Source organism: Bolinopsis microptera, chromosome 13, assembly GCF_026151205.1.
Source record: "Bolinopsis microptera isolate Bmic1 chromosome 13, MBARI_Bmic_1.0, whole genome shotgun sequence".
Taxonomy (NCBI): Eukaryota; Metazoa; Ctenophora; class Tentaculata; order Lobata; family Bolinopsidae; genus Bolinopsis; species Bolinopsis microptera.
Window position 1 is genome coordinate 711809 of NC_087084.1, and position 10284 is coordinate 722092.

Sequence of the window (10284 nt, forward strand, 5' to 3'; positions counted from 1 at the left end):
TACAAAAATCTGGCGTAAAATACATTCATCTTCTGATAATACCAATTTACAAATGGATATAGACTATCTCTCTGACTGGGCACTTAGAAACAAAATGCGATTCCATCCAGCAAAATGTAAAGTGCTTATTGTTTCAGGAAAACCATCTTTATCTCCTCCATTCGCATATAATCTTGATGGCTCTCCTCTTGTGTATGTTGAGTTAGAAAAAGATCTTGGAGTCGATGTTACTCCTAAGCTCAGTTGGAATAGTCAGTGCGACAGAATTTATACTAAGGCCTGCCAACAACTTGGTATGGTCAGAAGAGATGGCCATATTGTCATTGATCAGAAACGTCGCCGGGCGCTTTACCTCTCCCTGGTTCGTAGCCAATTCGAAAATTGTTCCATAATCTGGCGCCCTTGTAATAAATCACTTAGTGATAAATTAGAAAGTCTCCAAAAGAGAGCTATTAAATGGATTCTGTCTGAAGAGGGCCGCAGTTATCCACCTGAGCAATATGTCAAAAAGTGCAAGCTTGTCGACATTCTCCCTTTGTCTCAAAAGTTTGACTTGAATGATCTTATTTTTTTCCACAAAGTTCTGAACAATTTAATTCCTGTATCGCTGCCTCACTATCTCACTTTATATCAGGGCACTTCTCGACTAAGACGTTGCCACCTCGACAGTCTGTCTATTGTGTCATCAATTTTACCTAAGTTAAGTCAGAATTCACACACCTTATGTACCTCAAATAGCCCACTGGCAAAATCATTTTTCTACAGAACTCATATACTGTGGAATGGACTCCCTTTACAGGTAAGACAGATTGTGTCTACAAGTGTTTTCAAAGCTGAGGTCACTAAGCATCTATGGAAATGTTTATTGGATAGTGAAACAACAGCCTAGCCTAGTCTCTTTGCTCCCCATATTATTATTATTTTTGTTTTATTAATTTTTTTATCTACCTTCCTATACTTTCAACATCATATCACACTTCACCCGCACACCTCACACATTAATGACCATATCAGACCTGTATCTAATGTATCTGGAATTTGACGTATTGAAATACCAATTTTGACTATATATCCACAGTTATTCACCATGGATTTGTTTGTTATTAAATAGTTTTTCATAAATTTTTGGATTTAGATTAATTCGATGTAATGGGTCCAAGTTACTGCGGACATAGTTCACTATGTGTTTACCGTGTTTGGGTGCCCATCATATTTTACAGATGGGGGCGATATTTTGAACGATTCTATTTTATATTCATCTATTGCTGTACTCTGTAAAATTTGAAAAGTATTTAATAAAAAAAAAATACTATAGTATACTATATAATACATAGTAAGTAGATATTATGGAAGAGGAATTAAAGTGAAAGTGAAAGATAAAGTAGACCCTGATAACTGTACGTAAGTTTGTAAGAATGTAGCAGACCGTAAGACTTTGTGAGGCAGAAGATAAGTGAAGTGAAAGTGAAAGAGAAAGTGAAAGAGAAATTTACAAACCAGCTGAGAGGGTAGCAGTACACTTTGATAACAGTTTGTAGGAAGGTGGCAGGTAGAATAACTATACTGGACAAAATCTTCAGGTCTCTTACTGAACAGAATCCTGCTGAGTTGTCTGTAACCTGGTGGTTATTAGGTGGTAACAGTTAACTAATTACAACACTAAAAATCTATTACATTTATTGAGAATTATGTAATGTAACGTGATGGAAATATTTTAAGCGGGCATATACTGTCCAAACCCAGGATGCACCACAAGAAGAATTTGTTCTAACTTTGTATGATGAAAAGCATTAATAGTATTGTAACGGTATTGTTATGCTGTTACACTATTGTATAGTTACACTTATTGATATTTGTTATCATCGTACCGTATAATAATGGTTAAATTGCACTATACTTTAGTTATACTATATTATTAGCATATAGCTATGCTAGTATATATTATTACCGAATGGGACCTCAGTCGTTAAATGTAACATTTATACTATCAACATAGTAAATATAATGGTAAAATCAACATTTCGTTCATTTAATGAACCTATACTGTGTGTTTGGGGGTGCTTAATCCAAAAACAAAACCCCGAACCAACCCCAAATGGGAATTTGAGATAAAATTGGGGTTTTTGGGTTTATTTAAGAAAAATGTTAGAATTGATAATACTTACACCTTCATTCTACATTTATTTGAGACCAAGTTATAAGTTATACTCCTTCACTCCCATTATCAATTATGATATGTTTCATAATTTGTATTATGTATTTTTGCATTTTTGGTTTTTAAATAATTTGAAATATTTATTTGAATAATATCTTTGACCTGCATTATCTCCGTAATTTAGCGTATGACAAGAGATATTGGCGGGAATTGCAATGAAGTTTTTGATTTTTAGTTTTTATTTTAGGGAAAGATTAGACTTGGGCGTTGTTTTTTAAACTATCCCTTGTTTAGAACTTTGATTTAATAATAATTTGTTACAAATTATTTAGTTACAAAAAAGGGAAAAAACCCAAAAAACCCAATTAAAACCCAAACCCAAAATGGAAATTTGAGTTTTTGGGGTTTGCAGCCCCCATCTTTTGAAAAATACGTACAAATGAACTTTTTAATATCATTACATAATAATATAATAAATGATACATTATTAAAATAAGGTGGGTACCCTGAGAGCGTAGTTACAATAACATAGTACATTATTAAAATAAGGTGGGTACCCTGAGAGCGTAGTTACAATAACACAGTACATTATTAAAATAAGGTGGGTACCCTGAGAGCGTAGTTACAATAACACAGTACATTATTAAAATAAGGTGGGTACCCTGAGAGCGTAGTTACAATAACACAGTACATTATTAAAATAAGGCGGGTACCCTGAGAGCGTAGTTACAATAACACAGTACATTATTAAAATAAGGCGGGTACTCTGAGAGCGTAGTTACAATAACACAGTACATTATTAAAATAAGGTGGGTACCCTGAGAGCGTAGTTACAATAACACAGTACATTATTAAAATAAGGTGGGTACCCTGAGAGCGTAGTTACAATAACACAGTACATTATTAAAATAAGGTGGGTACCCTGAGAGCGTAGTTACAATAACACAGTACATTATTAAAATAAGGTGGGTACCCTGAGAGCGTAGTTACAATAACACAGTACATTATTAAAATAAGGTGGGTACCCTGAGAGCGTAGTTACAATAACACAGTACATTATTAAAATAAGGTGGGTACCCTGAGAGCGTAGTTACAATAACACAGTACATTATTAAAATAAGGTGGGTACCCTGAGAGCGTAGTTACAATAACATAGTACATTATTAAAATAAGGTGGGTACCCTGAGAACGTAGTTACAATAACACAGTACATTATTAAAATAAGGTGGGTACCCTGAGAGCGTAGTTACAATAACACAGTACATTATTAAAATAAGGTTATCACCCTGAGAGCGTAGTTACAATAACACAGTACATTATTAAAATAAGGTGGGTACCCTGAGAGCGTAGTTACAATAACACAGTACATTATTAAAATAAGGCGGGTACCCTGAGAGCGTAGTTACAATAACACAGTACATTATTAAAATAAGGTGGGTACCCTGAGAGCGTAGTTACAATAACACAGTACATTATTAAAATAAGGTGGGTACCCTGAGAGCGTAGTTACAATAACACAGTACATTATTAAAATAAGGCGGGTACCCTGAGAGCGTAGTTACAATAACACAGTACATTATTAAAATAAGGTGGGTACCCTGAGAGCGTAGTTACAATAACACAGTACATTATTAAAATAAGGTGGGTACCCTGAGAGCGTAGTTACAATAACACAGTACATTATTAAAATAAGGTGGGTACCCTGAGAGCGTAGTTACAATAACACAGTACATTATTAAAATAAGGTGGGTACCCTGAGAGCGTAGTTACAATAACACAGTACATTATTAAAATAAGGTGGGTACCCTGAGAGCGTAGTTACAATAACATAGTACATTATTAAAATAAGGCGGGTACCCTGAGAGCGTAGTTACAATAACACAGTACATTATTAAAATAAGGTGGGTACCCTGAGAGCGTAGTTACAATAACACAGTACATTATTAAAATAAGGTGGGTACCCTGAGAGCGTAGTTACAATAACATAGTACATTATTAAAATAAGGTGGGTACCCTGAGAGCGTAGTTACAATAACACAGTACATTATTAAAATAAGGTGGGTACCCTGAGAGCGTAGTTACAATAACACAGTACATTATTAAAATAAGGCGGGTACCCTGAGAGCGTAGTTACAATAACATAGTACATTATTAAAATAAGGCGGGTACCCTGAGAGCGTAGTTACAATAACACAGTACATTATTAAAATAAGGTGGGTACCCTGAGAGCGTAGTTACAATAACACAGTACATTATTAAAATAAGGCGGGTACCCTGAGAGCGTAGTTACAATAACACAGTACATTATTAAAATAAGGTGGGTACCCTGAGAGCGTAGTTACAATAACACAGTACATTATTAAAATAAGGTGGGTACCCTGAGAGCGTAGTTACAATAACATAGTACATTATTAAAATAAGGTGGGTACCCTGAGAGCGTAGTTACAATAACACAGTACATTATTAAAATAAGGTTGGTACCCTGAGAGCGTAGTTACAATAACATAGTACATTATTAAAATAAGGTGGGTACCCTGAGAGCGTAGTTACAATAACACAGTACATTATTAAAATAAGGCGGGTACCCTGAGAGCGTAGTTACAATAACACAGTACATTATTAAAATAAGGCGGGTACCCTGAGAGCGTAGTTACAATAACACAGTACATTATTAAAATAAGGTGGGTACCCTGAGAGCGTAGTTACAATAACACAGTACATTATTAAAATAAGGCGGGTACCCTGAGAGCGTAGTTACAATAACACAGTACATTATTAAAATAAGGCGGGTACCCTGAGAGCGTAGTTACAATAACACAGTACATTATTAAAATAAGGCGGGTACCCTGAGAGCGTAGTTACAATAACACAGTACATTATTAAAATAAGGCGGGTACCCTGAGAGCGTAGTTACAATAACACAGTACATTATTAAAATAAGGCGGGTACCCTGAGAGCGTAGTTACAATAACATAGTACATTATTAAAATAAGGTGGGTACCCTGAGAGCGTAGTTACAATAACACAGTACATTATTAAAATAAGGCGGGTACCCTGAGAGCGTAGTTACAATAACACAGTACATTATTAAAATAAGGTGGGTACCCTGAGAGCGTAGTTACAATAACATAGTACATTATTAAAATAAGGTGGGTACCCTGAGAGCGTAGTTACAATAACACAGTACATTATTAAAATAAGGTGGGTACCCTGAGAGCGTAGTTACAATAACACAGTACATTATTAAAATAAGGTGGGTACCCTGAGAGCGTAGTTACAATAACACAGTACATTATTAAAATAAGGTGGGTACCCTGAGAGCGTAGTTACAATAACACAGTACATTATTAAAATAAGGTGGGTACCCTGAGAGCGTAGTTACAATAACACAGTACATTATTAAAATAAGGCGGGTACCCTGAGAGCGTAGTTACAATAACACAGTACATTATTAAAATAAGGTGGGTACCCTGAGAGCGTAGTTACAATAACACAGTACATTATTAAAATAAGGTGGGTACCCTGAGAGCGTAGTTACAATAACACAGTACATTATTAAAATAAGGTGGGTACCCTGAGAGCGTAGTTACAATAACACAGTACATTATTAAAATAAGGCAGGTACCCTGAGAGCGTAGTTACAATAACATAGTACATTATTAAAATAAGGTTATCACCCTGAGAGCGTAGTTACAATAACACAGTACATTATTAAAATAAGGTGGGTACCCTGAGAGCGTAGTTACAATAACACAGTACATTATTAAAATAAGGTGGGTACCCTGAGAGCGTAGTTACAATAACACAGTACATTATTAAAATAAGGTGGGTACCCTGAGAGCGTAGTTACAATAACATAGTACATTATTAAAATAAGGTGTTCACCCTGAGAGCGTAGTTACAATAACACAGTACATAATTAAAATAAGGTGGGTACCCTGAGAGCGTAGTTACAATAACACAGTACATTATTAAAATAAGGTGGGTACCCTGAGAGCGTAGTTACAATAACATAGTACATTATTAAAATAAGGTGTTCACCCTGAGAGCGTAGTTACAATAACACAGTACATTATTAAAATAAGGTGTTCACCCTGAGAGCGTAGTTACAATAACATAGTACATTATTAAAATAAGGTGATCACCCTGAGAGCGTAGTTACAATAACACAGTACATTATTAAAATAAGGTGGGTACCCTGAGAGCGTAGTTACAATAACATAGTACATTATTAAAATAAGGTGGGTACCCTGAGAGCGTAGTTACAATAACACAGTACATTATTAAAATAAGGTGGGTACCCTGAGAGCGTAGTTACAATAACACAGTACATTATTAAAATAAGGTGGGTACCCTGAGAGCGTAGTTACAATAACACAGTACATTATTAAAATAAGGCGGGTACCCTGAGAGCGTAGTTACAATAACATAGTACATTATTAAAATAAGGTGTTCACCCTGAGAGCGTAGTTACAATAACACAGTACATTATTAAAATAAGGTGTTCACCCTGAGAGCGTAGTTACAATAACACAGTACATTATTAAAATAAGGTGGGTACCCTGAGAGCGTAGTTACAATAACATAGTACATTATTAAAATAAGGTGTTCACCCTGAGAGCGTAGTTACAATAACACAGTACATTATTAAAATAAGGTGTTCACCCTGAGAGCGTAGTTACAATAACACAGTACATTATTAAAATAAGGCGGGTACCCTGAGAGCGTAGTTACAATAACACAGTACATTATTAAAATAAGGCGGGTACCCTGAGAGCGTAGTTACAATAACACAGTACATTATTAAAATAAGGTGTTCACCCTGAGAGCGTAGTTACAATAACACAGTACATTATTAAAATAAGGTGTTCACCCTGAGAGCGTAGTTACAATAACACAGTACATTATTAAAATAAGGCGGGTACCCTGAGAGCGTAGTTACAATAACACAGTACATTATTAAAATAAGGCGGGTACCCTGAGAGCGTAGTTACAATAACATAGTACATTATTAAAATAAGGCGGGTACCCTGAGAGCGTAGTTACAATAACATAGTACATTATTAAAATAAGGTGGGTACCCTGAGAGCGTAGTTACAATAACACAGTACATTATTAAAATAAGGCGGGTACCCTGAGAGCGTAGTTACAATAACACAGTACATTATTAAAATAAGGCGGGTACCCTGAGAGCGTAGTAACAATAACATAGTACATTATTAAAATAAGGCGGGTACCCTGAGAGCGTAGTTACAATAGCACAGTACATTATTAAAATAAGGTGGGTACCCTGAGAGCGTAGTTACAATAACACAGTACATTATTAAAATAAGGCGGGTACCCTGAGAGCGTAGTTACAATAGCACAGTACATTATTAAAATAAGGTGGGTACCCTGAGAGCGTAGTTACAATAACACAGTACATTATTAAAATAAGGTGGGTACCCTGAGAGCGTAGTTACAATAACATAGTACATTATTAAAATAAGGTGGGGACCCTGAGAGCGTAGTTACAATAACATAGTACATTATTAAAATAAGGTGGGGACCCTGAGAGCGTAGTTACAATAACACAGTACATTATTAAAATAAGGTGGGTACCCTGAGAGCGTAGTTACAATAACATAGTACATTATTAAAATAAGGTGGGGACCCTGAGAGCGTAGTTACAATAACACAGTACATTATTAAAATAAGGTGGGTACCCTGAGAGCGTAGTTACAATAACACAGTACATTATTAAAATAAGGCGGGTACCCTGAGAGCGTAGTAACAATAACACAGTACATTATTAAAATAAGGCGGGTACCCTGAGAGCGTAGTTACAATAACACAGTACATTATTAAAATAAGGTGTTCACCCTGAGAGCGTAGTTACAATAACACAGTACATTATTAAAATAAGGTGGGTACCCTGAGAGCGTAGTTACAATAACACAGTACATTATTAAAATAAGGTGGGTACCCTGAGAGCGTAGTTACAATAACACAGTACATTATTAAAATAAGGCGGGTACCCTGAGAGCGTAGTTACAATAGCACAGTACATTATTAAAATAAGGTGGGTACCCTGAGAGCGTAGTTACAATAACACAGTACATTATTAAAATAAGGTGGGTACCCTGAGAGCGTAGTTACAATAACACAGTACATTATTAAAATAAGGCGGGTACCCTGAGAGCGTAGTTACAATAACACAGTACATTATTAAAATAAGGTGGGTACCCTGAGAGCGTAGTTACAATAACACAGTACATTATTAAAATAAGGTGGGTACCCTGAGAGCGTAGTTACAATAACACAGTACATTATTAAAATAAGGTGGGTACCCTGAGAGCGTAATTACAATAACACAGTACATTATTAAAATAAGGTGGGTACCCTGAGAGCGTAGTTACAATAACACAGTACATTATTAAAATAAGGTGGGTACCCTGAGAGCGTAGTTACAATAACATAGTACATTATTAAAATAAGGTGGGTACCCTGAGAGCGTAGTTACAATAACACAGTACATTATTAAAATAAGGTGGGCACCCTGAGAGCGTAGTTACAATAACACAGTACATTATTAAAATAAGGTGGGGACCCTGAGAGCGTAGTTACAATAACATAGTACATTATTAAAATAAGGTGGGTACCCTGAGAGCGTAGTTACAATAACACAGTACATTATTAAAATAAGGTGTTCACCCTGAGAGCGTAGTTACAATAACATAGTACATTATTAAAATAAGGTGGGTACCCTGAGAGCATAGTTACAATAACACAGTACATTATTAAAATAAGGTGGGTACCCTGAGAGCATAGTTACAATAGCACAGTACATTATTAAAATAAGGTGGGTACCCTGAGAGCATAGTTACAATAACACAGTACATTATTAAAATAAGGTGGGTACCCTGAGAGCATAGTTACAATAACACAGTACATTATTAAAATAAGGTGGGTACCCTGAGAGCGTAGTTACAATAACACAGTACATTATTAAAATAAGGTGGGTACCCTGAGAGCGTAGTTACAATAACACAGTACATTATTAAAATAAGGTGGGTACCCTGAGAGCGTAGTTACAATAACACAGTACATTATTAAAATAAGGTGGGTACCCTGAGAGCATAGTTACAATAACATAGTACATTATTAAAATAAGGTGGGTACCCTGAGAGGGTAGTTACAATAACATAGTACATTATTAAAATAAGGTGGGTACCCTGAGAGCGTAGTTACAATAACACAGTACATTATTAAAATAAGGCGGGTACCCTGAGAGCGTAGTTACAATAACACAGTACATTATTAAAATAAGGTGGGTACCCTGAGAGCGTAGTTACAATAACACAGTACATTATTAAAATAAGGTGGGTACCCTGAGAGCGTAGTTACAATAACATAGTACATTATTAAAATAAGGTGATCACCCTGAGAGCGTAGTTACAATAACACAGTACATTATTAAAATAAGGTGGGTACCCTGAGAGCGTAGTTACAATAACACAGTACATTATTAAAATAAGGTGGGTACCCTGAGAGCGTAGTTACAATAACACAGTACATTATTAAAATAAGGTGATCACCCTGAGAGCGTAGTTACAATAACACAGTACATTATTAAAATAAGGTGGGCACCCTGAGAGCGTAGTTACAATAACACAGTACATTATTAAAATAAGGTGGGTACCCTGAGAGCGTAGTTACAATAACACAGTACATTATTAAAATAAGGTGGGTACCCTGAGAGCGTAGTTACAATAACACAGTACATTATTAAAATAAGGCGGGTACCCTGAGAGCGTAGTTACAATAACACAGTACATTATTAAAATAAGGCGGGTACCCTGAGAGCGTAGTTACAATAACACAGTACATTATTAAAATAAGGTGGGTACCCTGAGAGCGTAGTTACAATAACACAGTACATTATTAAAATAAGGTGGGTACCCTGAGAGCGTAGTTACAATAACACAGTACATTATTAAAATAAGGTGGGTACCCTGAGAGCGTAGTTACAATAACACAGTACATTATTAAAATAAGGTGGGTACCCTGAGAGCGTAGTTACAATAACACAGTACATTATTAAAATAAGGTGGGTACCCTGAGAGCGTAGTTACAATAACACAGTACAT